The sequence below is a fragment of the Lepus europaeus genome, chromosome 7, assembly GCF_033115175.1.
Source record: "Lepus europaeus isolate LE1 chromosome 7, mLepTim1.pri, whole genome shotgun sequence".
NCBI lineage: Eukaryota > Metazoa > Chordata > Mammalia > Lagomorpha > Leporidae > Lepus > Lepus europaeus.
In genome coordinates, this window is record NC_084833.1 from 67,312,718 (window position 1) to 67,328,666 (window position 15,949).

Below are 15,949 nucleotides of genomic sequence, written 5' to 3' on the forward strand. Positions count from 1 at the left end.
TGTAAATGGGGGACCATGGCCTTTCTCTGCATTCTCTTCCAGTCAGTGTAGCCTGTTGCACCCTTGCAGGCCACAGCCAGATACTCTAGGGAGACTAGTCCTTGGGCTGCTTTTTTCCTCTCCATTTACAATTCAATGCTGTCCTCACTAGGAGGGGGAAGAAAAAATGCCTTTGGCTACCACTGGCCTTACCTGAAGAAACAAAAACCTTCATCCATTAACCCTTTCCAACTTAATGAGTCTTTATTTGCAGTTAATAAAACTTTTTCTCCAGCACTACGGAAGCCTCTCATTTCCTGCCGCTTTGTTTCAGATGTGTTTCCCTGTTCTAAGCAATGGGCTCCCATGCTGATGACCAGCTCTTTCCTGTGCTGCTGTAGTTAACTTATCTGAGAGTTTGCACATGTCTTGAGGGTTTCGTGTTTTATTGGATTTGTCTGTCTTTAATGTTTGAGTGATTACCTAACTCTGATCAGATCTACCCCACAGCTTTGGTTAAAATACTCAGGTTATACGTACTAGTTGTTGGCTAAACCGCTTGACTCTGACAGCTTAAATTCTAAACCGAGTCTTCCAACTTTGGGCTTCCAGTCGGATCCCTGGAACTCTCAAAGGATGAGACTCTAAAATTTGTTAAAGTAACAGCTGCTTGAGTCAATTCAGATTATGTGAAATGTATTAAAATATTGTAGATGATGTCGGACCTATGTTGTATTCGTGTTTTTGCTTTCCAGCTAAGGTGGTCTTACAAGTTTTTATATGTCCTTAATATGCTTTAAACTTGTTTCTTTTACAGATCTGCTTTTGCAAAAACTATAGTGTCTCTTTTTAACAGTGTCTGCTTAGTGGGTTACTCTGCCATTTCTAAAGTTAGGTCATGTAAGCTCTTTTTAGCTCTGTTAAATAGTTCTAAGTTATGTGCGGATTTTGTGTGCTAACTCTTATGTTCAAGGTGTTTATTTCTGGTTTCCAAGGTAATCTAGTGTGTACTCCAAAAAAGCCTCTTTTGGATGAGCCTTAATGGACTCTTTCCCTACCTCTTCTCTCTTCTTGGACTGCTTCTTGCCCTGCTTTTAATCCTTGCCATTGGCCCATGCATAACGAATAGGCTTATACAGTTTATACAACAGCACATAGAGGCAACTAGGGTAAGACAGGTTGAGGTTCATTACCAGAGGCTGCTAGCCACAGAGGGCTATGATCCCCTGAGCTGGGGAAGCGCCCCCGGTGCTCTCCACATTGCCAATGACGGGTAAGATTCCGGATGGACCGGAACAACCTAAGACAGGCGGTGGAGAAAGCTCACCACGCCCCCATAATTACAAGTCACGCGACACCCCAAGACGGGTAAAGCACCCAGCGTCCTGCACCAACCTAAGACAGGGCTCATGGCCAAGCTGCCTGGGTTACCAATGACGGGTAAGGGCAAGGACGGCTGGGGGCAACCTAAGACAGGGATCGCGTGCTAAAACAAAAAGGGGGAATCTGTGGGGCATGAGCCTGGCCAGGCCAGGCCAGGCCCGGGTGCCCCCGCCTGAGCTGGAGCCAAGTAAGATGGGCGGAATCCAAAGTTGTTTACCACTAAAACTAAGTGGCTGCATAACAACAAGGGAGGTAACAAAACTAGTAACAAGTGTATAGACATAGGGCTAGTCCTATAGAAATCCCCCCCCCCAAGGTGTTTTTTAAGTAATTGGTTGGTCCTTAGCCCTGCCCCAATGACTCTGCAGTTTTGTGTTATAAAAGGTACTATTATGCAGAAGGTGACTGAGTCCTTGCTAGACTTGGCTCCCCGCTGCGTCTGATGGTCTCCGGGACCAGGAGGCTGGGGAACGGGCGAGCGGCGCGCTTACCTTTCCTCGGACCCAGTCCATCCTTGTACGGGTGGACTAAGACCCAACATCTGGCGCCTTGACCAAATTAGCGTTGGAGACTGGCGTTAAAGACTGGGTCCAACTCCTCCCTATGGTGTTGTTCCGGGTCCGAAACACGCCCTCTCATTGCGGACTGACACCATGCGAGGTCCTTTGTGGAGGGCCCCCACCAATAGCAGGCTTGCTTGACCTTGCCAGTGACTCCGTTGCCGATGCCCCTAGGTTACAGGCCCGGATGAGAGCGCTCCAGATCATCCAGAACCAGGTCTGGAAACCTCTTGCAGCAGCCTACCAAACCAAGACGACAACTATCCCACATCCTTTCCAAATCGGTGATGCCGTGTATGTCCGAATCTAAAACTCTAGAGCCCCGGTGGCAAGGCCCTTTCACTGTGCTGTTGACAACTCCCACCGCTCTCAAGGTCGACGGAATCGCTGCGTGGGTCCACGCCTCACACGTGAAGCGAGCACCACCTCCCCAGGGCCCCGAGGATCCGGATAGACCAGCCAAATGGAAGCTCCAGCGCACTCAGAACCCGCTCAAGCTAAGACTTTCAAAAACTGTTTAATATTTGTGATGTTCCTGGCCTTTCCCCATTGTTTTTCCAATCCCCATGCTCCACAATTGTTAACGTGGGAAGTAATTTCCCCCACAGGACGGGTGGCCTGGTCTGTTAGTGGTTACATACCCCCAGGGCATGGTGGCCCACCTTATACCCGAACGTATGTCAACTGGTTACTGGGTTAGATACCTGGGATGTACCTGACCAGAATAATTTGACAAAAATCCCTAAAAATAGTCTTAACTATTGGGGCGTGTATGGCTCCCAGTCCCCAGTCAGTGGGACTCAACCCAGTCCAGCAAGAACAGAGTTCCCTCCCTCCAGTGAGGCAGGCTCTCCCCAGACCACCCCTTTTGCCAGCCACCCTTTCGCCTAGCTTGGCAAGTTTAACTCCAAACCCGGGTGCTGACTCAACAGTACCAGTGTCAAGCTTCAAAGATCTCCGAGGTCCAATAGATTTTAGGATTAAAATCTGTGCAAAGAGAAAAGGAGGGAATGAAGGACCCTTATGGGGGAGAGGGACAGGAAACTAGGCCTGGGCAAATATCAGGGGCTTCTTAAGAGGTTAGATGCTACCCAGAGCAGAACTGCCCCTCCCCTCCAGGAAACCTCTGGGCGCGCCCCAGAGCAGAGCTGCCCCTCCCTTCGGAGGGTCTCTAGGCGCACACTTATGATGTCACTGCGACCGGCCAATCCTGTAACACCTTAGCACTCTCCCTCAGCATTCTCCGGTATGCTAATTGTCCCTCCGAACCAACCAATCCCGTGCCACCTCTGCATTTTATACCAGCACTCTCCACCAGCATTCTTCGCCAGCATTCTCCCATATGCTAACGGTCCCTCTGAACTGACCAATCCTATACATGCGTTAGGAATATGCTAATTCGTTGCCTATATAACCTGTGTAAAACTGCCGCTCGGGGCTCCTCACTGCCTGAGGTGAGGGGCCCGTTTGCGCAAACGTACAATAAATACCTCATGCTTTTTGCATCAGCTGGTTTGGAGTCTGGGTTTTTGGGCGTCCTCTCGAGCAAGTGGGCATCTCTACTACTGAGGGGCCCAACAAGCACTAAAGAAGCTGCAGAAGACAGACCTTCGCCTAAAGATTAGGGGATGGAGTTCTCTGAAGCGAGAATAAGACAGGGAGGTGGAGGGAGCCGTTGAGCCACCTGAAGACAATGGTTCTCGTCATCTCCAGGCCTACAGGATTTGGGTTTGGTTCCCTATGCTCTGAAGAAAACGGACCCTCCCCTTCCTAGATCAGGCTCACATCACTTTAGGGGACCAAGAATAACAGCTCATTATCCACTTGCTGTAATACGCGAGCAGGCTACGTGATACACATGCCAGCCACAGTGGTAGGAAACAAGGAGCAAAAGTGGTTGTAGAACGAGTCCACGGAAACCTCCACCGACCTGCCAGAAAAAACATGGTTATTCCTCCCCCTTATTAGAATGTACATACTCCTTCATTAAATGACCCATTTAATGTTAACCCCAATTCAGATAGGGCCACGCCCCTCCAAGAAGGCCCCAGGCTGCGGCATGTGTATCTTTGCTTTGTCAATAACATACTTGCTGCTCACCGTTGGCTCCAACTCCTAAATTCCTTCTTGAAGCAAAGCCAAAGGCCAGGAATTCCAACACTACCTCCCACTCTGAGCCACCTCTTGAAGCCCCAAAGACCTCTCTGTGGTTTGGTCTTGTTACTGGAGAAGCAAGGTTCTTGTCTTCGCCCAAGAAAGAATTCAGGCGTGAGACAGAGAGTAGTGGAAAGCAAAATAGCAAGGTTTATTAGGGCAGGGACATCCGTAAGAACAGATGGGCACCTCTCCAGACAGAACCTGAGAGAGGGTGCACAGTCGCTCAGACTGGGGGAGAGCGAGGTTACATGGTTGAGTGGAGAGAATACACCTGGCCAGCCCAGGCGCGCGGCTCAGCAGAGAGGCAGAGGGCTGATGGCACAGTCCGGTTGGACTCCCTAGGTTTTTAAGGGAGACTGTTTACCCACCTCCCCCTCTCCTCCAGGACAAAGGATAGAGAGTCCTGGTGGAAGGTTTTGTTGGGTGAAAATCAGAAAATTCCTCCCTAGATTTGCTGGTGCCCTAGCAGAGTAGGGGGGCTTCTCTTAGGTTCTTTTAGGTTCTGAGAAGGTTTTATTGCCCCATGTTATCAGGTAACCCCTTTGGTCCTGAGGAGAGAGAATTCTCCTGGGAGCTTTCCTTGGGGGAAGGGCCAGGACCACCTGGGAGGTCATCAGGGTCTGGGCAGGACTTTGAAGTGCAAGACGCTGGGCTTCTGGGGCTTCTGCAGTGGGTGCTGGTCTTCAGGCCTTTCTCATACACACTTAGGCTCAATTTCTGACTTCCTACTTAACAGTCTGAGATTCCCCAGGCCTTCTTTTCCCAGCCAAGCTGACAGCTTCTGGTCTGTGGGACCAGTTTCCAGGTGTCCTGTACCATGGAGCCTTAGTTATTATTTTCCACCTGCCCACAATCAGGAGAACACCTGCCAACACCTCTACCTGGGACTTCTGCCAGTTCATCCTCCTTAGGTTCCTGGAGAGGGACAAACTACATCCCACCCAGCTCCTGGTTCACTGGCTGCCCAGCCCACATGAATAATCCACAGGGAATTACCCTATTTCACCTTCCCATGGCTCCAAATCACCTTCCCCACCACAAGGGGAGGAGCCCTGCATTCCTAGGAGGGGCAGGGTGCAACAGAACTCTCTGTGGCTAAATACAGGAGTGTCAGGGCTCCTGGGAGTAAGCAAGAGGCCAATGCTTGCTCTTTAAACAGAAAGAGAGTATCTTAGAAGACTAACAATGCTCACAAAAGATAGGGGACCAGGGGCTTAGCTGGCCCAGTGGCAGGGGACTGACCAGGTCACCTGTGTAACCTAATGACTTCTACTGTTGTTACTGGAGAGACTGCTCCGAGGTCCTTTGTGCAGTATAGAACTCAGATGTGAGAGAGAGAGAGGGTAGCAGTAAGCATGCTAGCAAGTTTAATGAAGAGAGCACACTCACCAGACCAGGCAGACATCTCAGGCAAGAATGGAGAGCCCGCTCTGTATTTAGACTGGCGACCTTCCGGGGGTCCTGCCCCTTTTACCCAATAACCACCCTTCCTCTAAGGTGGCAGGCTTCCCCTATCTGACAACTTCAGGGGGAAACTCAGAAAGGAATTTTTCATATTTACATCCAACAAGTCCTTTGTTCGGGAGGAGAAGGAGAGGGGGAGGGAAGGCAAGACCCATCCCCTTAAAAGCCCCAACCTAAATGTAAACTGCGCACTCTCAGGTCTGGAGAGGTGCCCATCCGTTCTTCAGATGTCCCTGCCCTAATAAACCTTGCTATTTTGCTTTCCACTACTCTCTGTCTCACGCCTGAATTCTTTCTTGCGTGAAGACAAGGACCCTTTGCTTCTCCAGTAACATACCTAGCTCCCTTAACAGTGGGATTGCTGTTTAATCCCACAAAAGCATGGAGACACCATGAAACCCCAAAAAGAGCCTCAGGCACACAATCAGCTTCTGTATTCAATTAGGGCACCAGCCCCATCTCACACAAAGGCTGATGATGGGGGAGGGGCCCTTCTTTTGCCCTTGGCTTTATAGCCATGCTTATGGATCCTTCTTTGGCCTCCTCTCCCCTCTCATCTCGCAGGCAACTCTCCGGCCCACTCATGATAGGGATCTCTCTGTGTAGGGTGGCCTGCATTCATGCATGAATGTATATTCACTCTCTTAAATATAAATCCTGCTGTTATGTGTATGTTGTATTTAGACTGCTTTGCATTCTTATCTGGGGGGTGGGTGGCAAGAACCTGGAACGAAGATCAAGATACTGAGGTCCATGACATAATGAGGTGAGAGAAGCTTTAAGGGAACAATGTTGAGGGGCTACAAATGTGGCGCAGCCGCCATCCTATATCGGAGTGTTTGGTTCAAGTCCCAGCTGCTCTGCGTCCTATCCAGCTTCCTGCTAATGTGCCTGGAAGGCAACAGATGATGGCCCAAGTGCCTGGGCCCCTGCCACTCTGTGACTGACCAGGATACTGACCAGGATACGGTTCTTGACTCCTGGCTTTGGCTTGGCCCCGAGCAGGCTGCTGCAGCCATCTGGGGGAGTGAACCACCAGATGGGAGATCTATTTCCTTCTCTCCCTTACTCTGTCACTCTGCCTGTCAAATAAATAAAGGTATATCTAATTAAAAATAAATATTTCAAAAGAGTGGAGTATTTTGAGTCTTGGAGGTGGAGACTCAGGGGTCTGGAATCTGAAAGTGGTGATAAGGAAGAAACACTGACACGGCCCAATGTGAATTGCAGAGGGCCAGTGGAAAGGAAGGGAGGAGATGGAGGGAGTTTGGTTAGTCAGTGACAAGCTGTAGATTGAAAAGAACGAGAGACTTCCATTCCTGAATGTGCTGTGTTACAACCTTGACTCCAGTCCTCTGGAGACCCCTATAGGTGCAACTGCTTCTCCTTTTCAAGGTAAACAACTCAGGCTTCCTTCCGCAAGTCCGCATTGTTAACACCTCTGGTTTCTTAGATCCGGAACCCTCTTTTCCAACTGTGAACTCACCTTGCTGCGGGGGGCTGTGGGAATTCCGGTCCCGGGATGGCCCTTTCTTCGTGAGTAGCATCTCTACTGGCTCAGCGACTCCTCTTATTCACCTTTCAGAGACCTTTGGTTGATCAGTGGAAAGGGGGGAGGCGAGGGTTGGCTGCGGGGAGTGGAGGGGGCCTGCGGTTCCAGCTGTCTGTGGGGGTTCCCTGCAGGCCACATTAGACCCCACAGAGGGCGCGTCTAGAAAGTGAACCTGCAGAGTGCGACCGGAGGTGTGAAGAGAGCCGCAGGAAGCCGCCAGCAGACCAGCTCCTTCTCAGGGGTACCACAGCTACGTGAGGCCGCGGGTTTTCCAACGGCCCGTCAAAGCGTTCCGGAGGGAACGCCCCGGCCTCGGGCATCCGCCGCGCCGGCCCTCGGACCTGTTCCTGGCCCCCGGAGCCCCGGGCGAGCTGGAGGCAGCCAGCACAGAGCCCCTTCCCAGCCAGCAGGTGTGCCAGGCCGCTAGAATACTGGCCTGCTCTCGGATTATTCGCGAGCTGGAATTACTGACCATAAGCGGGAAAGGACGCTGGCGAACGCTACAAGACCTGGCGAGATTTCAGCCGAGCACAGCACACAATTAGCTCGGAAGAACTCAGCAGGCTCTGCCCTGCTGCGTGAGGCCCCTAGAATAAGCCAGCCGCAAAACACTGGTGCCGCCTATCTGGGGAATGGCGTCTCCGAAAGAAGAGAAGGGTTTTCACTCTCCCACTCTCCCCACCCTGAGCCAAGCTGGCTGGCGGTTCCGAATCTGGACCCCGCCGCCCCCGGGCAGGGTCGCGCCTCGCAGGGGGCGGAGCCTAGGGCCTACGCCTGTCCCACAGCGGCCTCTGCCGGTCGGAGCCGGAGCGGCAGACACCCCGTTTCCGGGTGGAGGTCTGGGGCTGGGCTGGGTTCAGGCAGCCTGGAGACTTAAGTACTTCCATGAATTGAACCGTCAGACAAGAGAGCTTGTTCTACCGGGAGAAGGAGCTGATTCGGTGAGAAAGATCAGGGCAGGGAATGAGATCAGGGAGCACGGTGGGAAGAGGGGAGTGAGGGTTGAGGAGTCACCATCGTGTGTGGGCTATTTCGTGCCTCTGAAGTTCTGCCCCAGGCTGGCATTCCTGCCTGGAAATTTCCACTTCTGTTTTTAAATTTTAAGTGCTTAATGTATTTTAAAATAGTAGAGAATAAATAAATAAATACCTATGTATCCATTCCTCAGCTTGAGAAATAAATTCCTCAACTAAGAAATAATATGTAGCAGCTGAGTACTCCTCACTTTCGTTCTTTCTTTTTTATTTATTTGGAAGGCAGAGTTACAGATAGGCAGAGAGAAAGAGAGAAGTCTTCCATCCGCTGGTTCACTCCCCACATGGCCACAATGGCCGGAGCTGGACAGACCCAAAGCCAGGGGCCCATATGGGATGCCAGCACTGCAGGCAGCAGCTTTACCCGCTACGCCCCTGCTTTCTGCCTCCCTCCCCAGAGATGGCTCCTGAAAACCCTGTTATTTTTATTTAAAGATTTATTTTATTTATTTGAAAGGCAGAGTGACAGGTTGGGGACAGACTCAATTGACCTGATTGCAAAGAACACAGTTAGAAAGGCTAGGTGTGATGTCTTGAATGCCAGGATAAGGTTTTTGGCTTTATCCTGGCTGCTGGTTTTCTAGCTGTGCTTTGGAGTTGTCTGGAGGTGACCTGAGGAGTAATGAAAGATGGTCAACAAGATGTAGCCAGGAGCTGGCCTTGTGGCACAGCAGGTCAAGCTGCCGCTTGGGACTCCCGCATCCCACATCAGAGTGCCCGTTCAAGTCCCAACTACTCTGAGCTTCCAGTCAAGCTTTCTGCTCATGCATCTGTGAGGCAGTGGGTGATGGCCCAAGTGCTTGGGTTCCTGCCACCCGCATGGGAGACCTGGATGGAGACTCTGGCTCCTGGCTTGGGCCTGTCCCAGCCCTGGCTATTGCAGACATTTGGAAAATAAACCAATGGATGAAAGATCCTCTCTCTCTCTCTCTCTCTCTCTCTGTTTCTCCCTCTCTCTTTGTCACTCTGCTTTTCAGATGAATGAATGAATAAGGAAATAAACTTTTTTTTTCTTTTTCTTTTTCTTTCTTTCTTTTTTTTTTTTTTTTACAAAAGGATGCAGCTGTGGCCTTCTCCATCCTACCTCAGCTTCTGTGCAAAAATTTCCTTTAGGGGCTGGTTAAGCCTTAGCCTGCAGCACCGACATCCCATATGGGCACCTGTCCCACTTCCATTCCAGCTCCCTGCTCGTGGCCTGGGAAAGCAGTGGAAGATGGCCCAAGTACTTGGGCCTGTGCACCCATGTGGGAGACCCAGAAGTTCCTGGCTCCTGGCTTTGGATTGGCCCAGCTCCAGCCATTGTGGCCATTTAGGGAATGAACTAGAGGATGGAAGACTCTCTCTCTCTCTCTCTCTCTCTCTCTCTCTGTGTGTGTGTGTGTCTTCCTCTTTGACTCTGCCTCTCAAATTTCTTAAAAAAATTTCATTTAAAAAAATATCATGCTGTGTTAAAACTAATCAGAAAGGGCTGCTGTCGAGTGTGGGAGGCACAATAATGGCCCCCAAAGAAGCCCATGTTCCATTCTGTGGAACCCACAAACAGGTTGAGTGCAAAGGGGAATGGCAGCTGCGGGTGGAACTGAGGCTGCTCCTGGCTGACCTTGAGAAGTGGAGATGATCCTGGATACCCAGCTGTGCCCGGTGTGTCTGGAAGAGGGGGACGGGAGAGGGAGGACTGGAGAAAGGCAGCGAGAGAGGGCCATCCTGGAGAAAGGGGTCACACACCAAGGATGCGGGCAGCCTCGAGAGGACGGCAAAGACAAAGGAACATGTCCTCCCGAGGGCCTCCAGAGGGGACACAGCCCTGCGGACACCTTGACTTTAGATCAGTGAGGCCCATTTTGGACTTGTGGCCTCCAGGACTGTAAGCTTATAAAGGTAATACACTTTGGCTGCCTTGAGCCCCTGGGTTTGTGCTAAGCTGTTACTACAGTAACACTAGGAATCACTGAAGGTGTCTGGCTCCTTCTTGTGCTACAACATTGACGGTGGATGCAGGTGTTTGGCATGTGGTTAAGATGCTGCTTGGGAGGCTTGGGTTCAAGTTCTGGCTCCACCCCCAGTTCCAGCTTCCTGCCAATGTACGCATGTGAAGCAACAGGTGCTGGCTCAAGTAGTTGGGTCACTGCTACCCACGTGGGAGACCTGAAATGGGTTCCAGGCTCCTGGCTTTGGCCTGGCCCGGTCTCTGTTATGGGCAGTTTAGAGAGTGAACCAGAGAATGTCTCTGTCTCTCTGCCTTCCAAATAAATAAATAAAAGTGATGGAATGACCAAAAAGAAAGAAAAGAAACAGAAGACGAAGGCTGACTGCGAAGGGCAGAGACAGAAAGCAGAGCGGGAGTCCGTCCCAGTGAAACCCTGGCTGGAGACGGGAGGAAGGCCCCACAGCTGCCGTGGGGCGGAGAAGAAAGGTGTGCATCGTGAGTGTGTGAACTCGGGGGTCTCGATCGACGTCTCCTCCCACTCCAGCGAAGCCCCTGCCCAACCCCTGTCCAGAGAGGGGGCCCACTCACTCACTCTCTGGACACTGGCCAGGGTCCCAGGCTCGGGCCCCGCCCCATGGGCAGACCAAGGGCCCTCTCTGCTGGAGTTCCTGTGTCGGCACTGCGCATAGTGCACGCAGGCGGCTGAGCTCTCTGGAGACCTGGCGCTGGCTTCCACAGCCTCTCTGCTGAGCAGGCTCTCCAACCACCAGCTCCCTCTGGGAAGCTCAGCAACAGCGGGTCGGCTGGAGAAACTGGAGGAAGGGTAAAAGAATCCTGCAGTTTTCACCCGTTTGTCCTCTCCATCAGCAAACGAAAGAAACAGCCCTGAGCTCGCAGGGTGCTGGGGGCCTTGGGAAGAGGCTCCCGGGAAGTGGAGAGACAAGCATGGTTGTGCTGTGAGTGATGGGTCTTGTCTGCTCACAGAATTTTTTTTATATCATAGTCTTATAATAAGAGATACACAAGGGCACTTCAGAAAAGTTCATGGAAAATAGCGTTAAAAAATAAATTAGATGCAAAAAAAATTTTAAACTCATGCATTTTTTTTCTTATTACTAATTTTTAATGAACTCACTGAAGACCCGTATCTGCTTTGAAGGGAGGAACAGGACGTAACTGGAAGGGTAAGTGGAGTCCCGGTTAGCTGCTCTTCGGTCCATGGCTGAGGTCCAGCTGCTGGGTCACTCCGGAGCCTGCGGCTCTGAGCAGCCTCATGTGTGTACCCCGCTGCCTGGGGAGCACCGAGAGGCAGCCCCTCTCCACTCCTCAGCACACCCAGAAGTCCCGAGGCTGGCCAGAGCTAATTGCGTCAGCTGGAGGAAGCACTGGGTTTTCCTAGAACAGGGGCAGGGCTGTGACAGAGAGGAAGCTGGGAGTGGAGCTGGACAGGAGAAGCAGCCAGCTTCCTGGGTCCACTCTGGTCAGCCTTTCACATGGGGCCTTTGCAACACCAGACTTGGCAGCGGATTCTCCCGAGGCATCAGAAAAGGCCCAGGCCCGAGGTGGCCTAAGGACACCGGGAAAGAAGCCCTGCACTCCCTCCGCAGGGCCGCTCTAGAGCCTCCATCCAGAGGAATGGCGCTTTCCGCCTCAGTTTACTCCAACTCCCCCAGTCTCCGGAGAGGAGGCTGAGGCCAGCGCAGCTGAGTGACTCGCTTAAGTTCACATGGCGAGTTCTTTGTGCCTTTAAGGACATTATCTTGTGATCAGTAGCACTTGTTCCATCTGCCTGGATGAAAGCGCTTTTATTTATTTGAAGATTCATCTACTTCTTTATTTGAAAAACAGAGTGAGAGAGAAAGAGAAACAGAGAGAAAGAAGGAGAGAGACAGAGAGAGGGAGCGAGGGAGATCTTCCATCCGCTGATTCCCCAAATGCCCGTAAACTGCAGGGGCTGGGCCAGGCTGAAGCCAAGAGGCTGGAGCTCCATCAAGTCTCCCACGTGGATGGTAGGGGCCCAATTACCTGGGCTGTCATCTGCTGCCTTCCCAGGCACACAAGCAGGAAGTTGGATCAGAAATAGAGTAGCTGGGCTTGAACCACACTCTGACATGGGATGTGCATGTCCCAAGCAGTGGTTTAACCCACCCAGTCACAGTAACAATTTATAAAGGCCAAGAACCTTCAAGTCTGGGCTCAGCTAGGTCTTCTTCCCTGGAAGAATAAACCTGGGGATCTTGTTGAAAGGATGGTTCTGATTTGGTGGGGCCTGAGAATCTGCATTTCAGATGGCTGCTTAGATCCTGCTGTCTGCAGAGCACACTTGGAGGAGCAAGGCTTCTTACTTTACTTTCTTCCTAACGCATGGCACAGTGTGATGCAATCATATTTAGTGGTGTGTGACTGCCTTGGCGTCTGCCACTGCATACACACTGCCCAGAGTGCAGGGACCTCACCTGCCTGTGCTTCCAGGCCAGCACAGGGCTGATATACAGTAAGCTCTCAATACATGAGCTCCTCCAGGTGACAAAGCTGGGCACTGGAGCACGTGGCAGGGGCTGAGTGATGGGGCCAGATCACAAACTGTAAGGCTCCTGACCCTTGACCCCAAATGTTTCCCAGTAGGTCAGGACTGGAGTGAGGGTGTGAAGAAAAACCACCTCAGGCCCATTAGATGATGAATGTATAGAAAGATCATTTTGGCTGGCGCCGCGGCTCACTAGGCTAATCCTCCGCCTGTGGCGCTGGCACCCTGGGTTCTAGTCCCGGTCCGGGTGCCAGATTCTGTCCCGGTTGCCCTTCTTCCAGTCCAGCTCTCTGCTGTGGCCTGAGAGTGCAGTGGAGGATGGCCCAAGTCCTTGGGCCCTGCACCCACATGGGAGACCAAGAGAGGAACCTGGCTCATGGCTTCCGATCAGCGCAGTGTGCCAGCCGCAGTGGCCATTGGGGGGTGAACCAACGGAAAAGGAAGACCTTTTTCTCTGTCTCTCTCTCTCACTGTCCACTCTGCCTGTCAAAAAAAATAAAAAGATCTTTTTTTTTTTTTTTTTGACAGGCAGAGTTAGACAGTGAGAGAGAGAAAGAGAGAGAGAGAAAGATCTTCCTTTCATTGGTTCACCCCCCAAATGGCCGCTACGGCCGGCGCACGGCGCCGATCCGAAGCCAGGAGCCAGGTGCTTCCCCCTGGTCTCCCGTGTGTGTGCAGGGCCCAAGCACTTGGGCCATCCTCCACTGCCTTCCTGGGCCACAGCAGAGAGCTGGCCTGGAAGAGGAGCAACAGGGACAGAATCTGGCGCCCCAACCGGGACTAGAACCTGGGGTGCCGGTACTGCAGGCGGATGATTAGCCTAGTGAGCCGCGGCGCTGGCCGAAAGATCATTTTTTTAAAAAGATTTATTTATTTAAAAGTCATAGTTACAGGGCGAGAGAAGGAGAGGCAGAGAGAGTGGTCTTCCATCTGCTCGTTCCCTCCCCAGATGGCGCAATGGCCGGAGCTGCACCAATCCGAAGCCAGGAGCCAGGAGCTTCTTCTGGGTCTCCCATGAGGGTGCAGGGGCCCAAGAAATTGGGCCATCTTCTACTGCTTTCCCAGGCCAGATCATTTTTTCAACTGGAAAACTTGTCCCAGCCTTGGTCTGGGTCCATTCTGTAGCTACCTGGCTCAAGCGCAGCCAGGGTTACTTGGTGTCTGGCAGCTACAGCCACCATCTGATCACCTTACCCTTGCACCACATTCACATTGTTCCTGGAGGGCCTTGACCCTGGTGCTTCTGCGGCCAGTTCAATCCGTCCAGCTGGGGGCATTCAGGTACTCACAGGATGAGGGCATTGCCATTTCAGAAAGAATGCACCCTGTCCCCCTCCCGCACCCCCCCCCCCCCCCCCCCCCCGCCGGAAGGGCACACTGGGAAACCAAATAGAGTTCAGGGTTTAGTGCAGTGTCTGCTACTTCTCTTCCCTTCTTTGCTGGGACTTTCCCTGCAGTAACCCAGCTAGACCAGGTAATCTGTTTTCCCTGGGATGTGGTAGCTTTGAGAGCAGGACAACTGGGTCCCTGTGGAACCACAGATCTGCTACATCCCCTAAAAAAAATCCTGTGTTTTCCTTTTGCTGCCTCCTTTCTCTCCCCACTCCTAGAACCTGAGTCCACCGACCTCTGAGGCCTACTGTCTTCTCCCTTGACGCATGGCAGGCAACATTTTATCCAGGGCCTGCTATCTGCCACCAGAGCTGGAGGCAGTCTGGATGTGCAAGCTGCTGGCTGTGAGCCTGCTCAGGTGTCAGGTGGATGCTCCTCATGCCTTCTGCACTCGTTCACTTGTCTGTTTACCCGATGACTCCTTCCTTCATTCTTCACAAACAGATTCAACTCCTCTCTCATTCCCTCTGATTCAGGCCCAGGAACATGTCTGGGAATAGGTTGGCCTCTGATGGCCTTAAAATGTGAGGCACCAGGGCCATGTGCTCAGGCGTCACCCAGGGTCTGACCTAGAGAGGCCTTAACAAAGATCAGCCCTCTTGGTTATCTAGATGAGGCAACTGGGGCCTGGGGAGGCCCGAGGCTGCCTCAGGACACTGGGCAAAAGAGGCTAGAGGCAAGCTGCTCCCAGGGCACTCCTGCTGTGCCCTCTGTGCCAGAGCCAGCTCTCCCAGCTGTATGCAAGCAGAACATCATGTTTGTCAGTTTTGAGTCAGTGACCCTGGAGCTGGGTTAAAAACACAAGAACTAAGGCAGAGAGTAATGCCCCCAGGGACTCGGAGGTGGCGTCAGGCGTTACACAACCCGGGCTACAAGGGCCTTCCCTGCAGAGGTCTCCAGGCTCTTGCTTTACCACACAGATGCTGGAGTCTGGGAGCCTGGTCACAGGTGGGCTGCGGGCAGCTCCAGAGCCCGAATCAGTGCGTCTTGGCTGCATCCACTGCTCAGTGACCCTGAAAGTCTGAGCACAAGGGAGCCTCCTATTTTCTTGAGGAGAAAACATTTGCAGAATTTTTTTCTCTCACAAAAATCAAACAATTATAGGGTTGGAAATGAATTAATCAAATGTTTACTTAATTCTTTAAAATGAATGTATTCATTTGGAAAAATTGCTCTTTCCCACTCATAGTTTAGGAAATAATTTTATGCAGATTCTTCACCCTGCTGATTGAGGTAATCTTGGGCTAGTGCATTCTGTACTTGGTAGAGGACAAGCACCCCTTATACTGAAGACAGTGAGCACAGCGCAATCCCTCCTGACTAAGCTTCTAGCCCCACTTCAGTGCTCTTTGCTCCGCACCAAGGTGTTGACCCTTTTCCCTCATTTGTTCCTAGCTGGGGCACCCCAGATGGAAGAACTGGGCTGTGCCTGAAGAGACTATCCCAAGGGGCCAGCCTTGTGGTGCAGTGGATTAAGTCACCACCTATATGACACTGGCATCCCCCATGAGCGCTGGTTGGAGCCTCTGCTGCTTCCCTTGTGGTCCAGCTCCCTGCTAATGTGCCTGGAAGAGCAGTGGAGGATGGGCCAAAGTCTTGGGCCCCTGCAACTCAAATGGGAGACCGAGATGGAGTTTCAGGCTCCTGGCTTGGGCATGGACCAGCTCTGGCCATTGCAGCCAGCTGGGGAGTGTACCAGCACATGGAAGATCTCTGTTTCTCTCTCTGTTTTTCCCCATATCAAACTCTTCTTTCCAAATAAACAAATCTTAAAAATCAATCCATAATTGGGGCTGGTGCTGTGGCGCAGCAGGTAAAGCTGCCGCCAATCCCATAAGGGCGCCAGTTTGAGTCCCGACAGCTCCACTTCTCATCCAGCTCTCTGGTTTGGCCTGGGAAAGCAGTGGAAGATGGCCCAAGTCCTTGGGCCCTTGTGCCTGTGTGGGAAGACCTGGAGGAAGCTCCTGGCTCCTG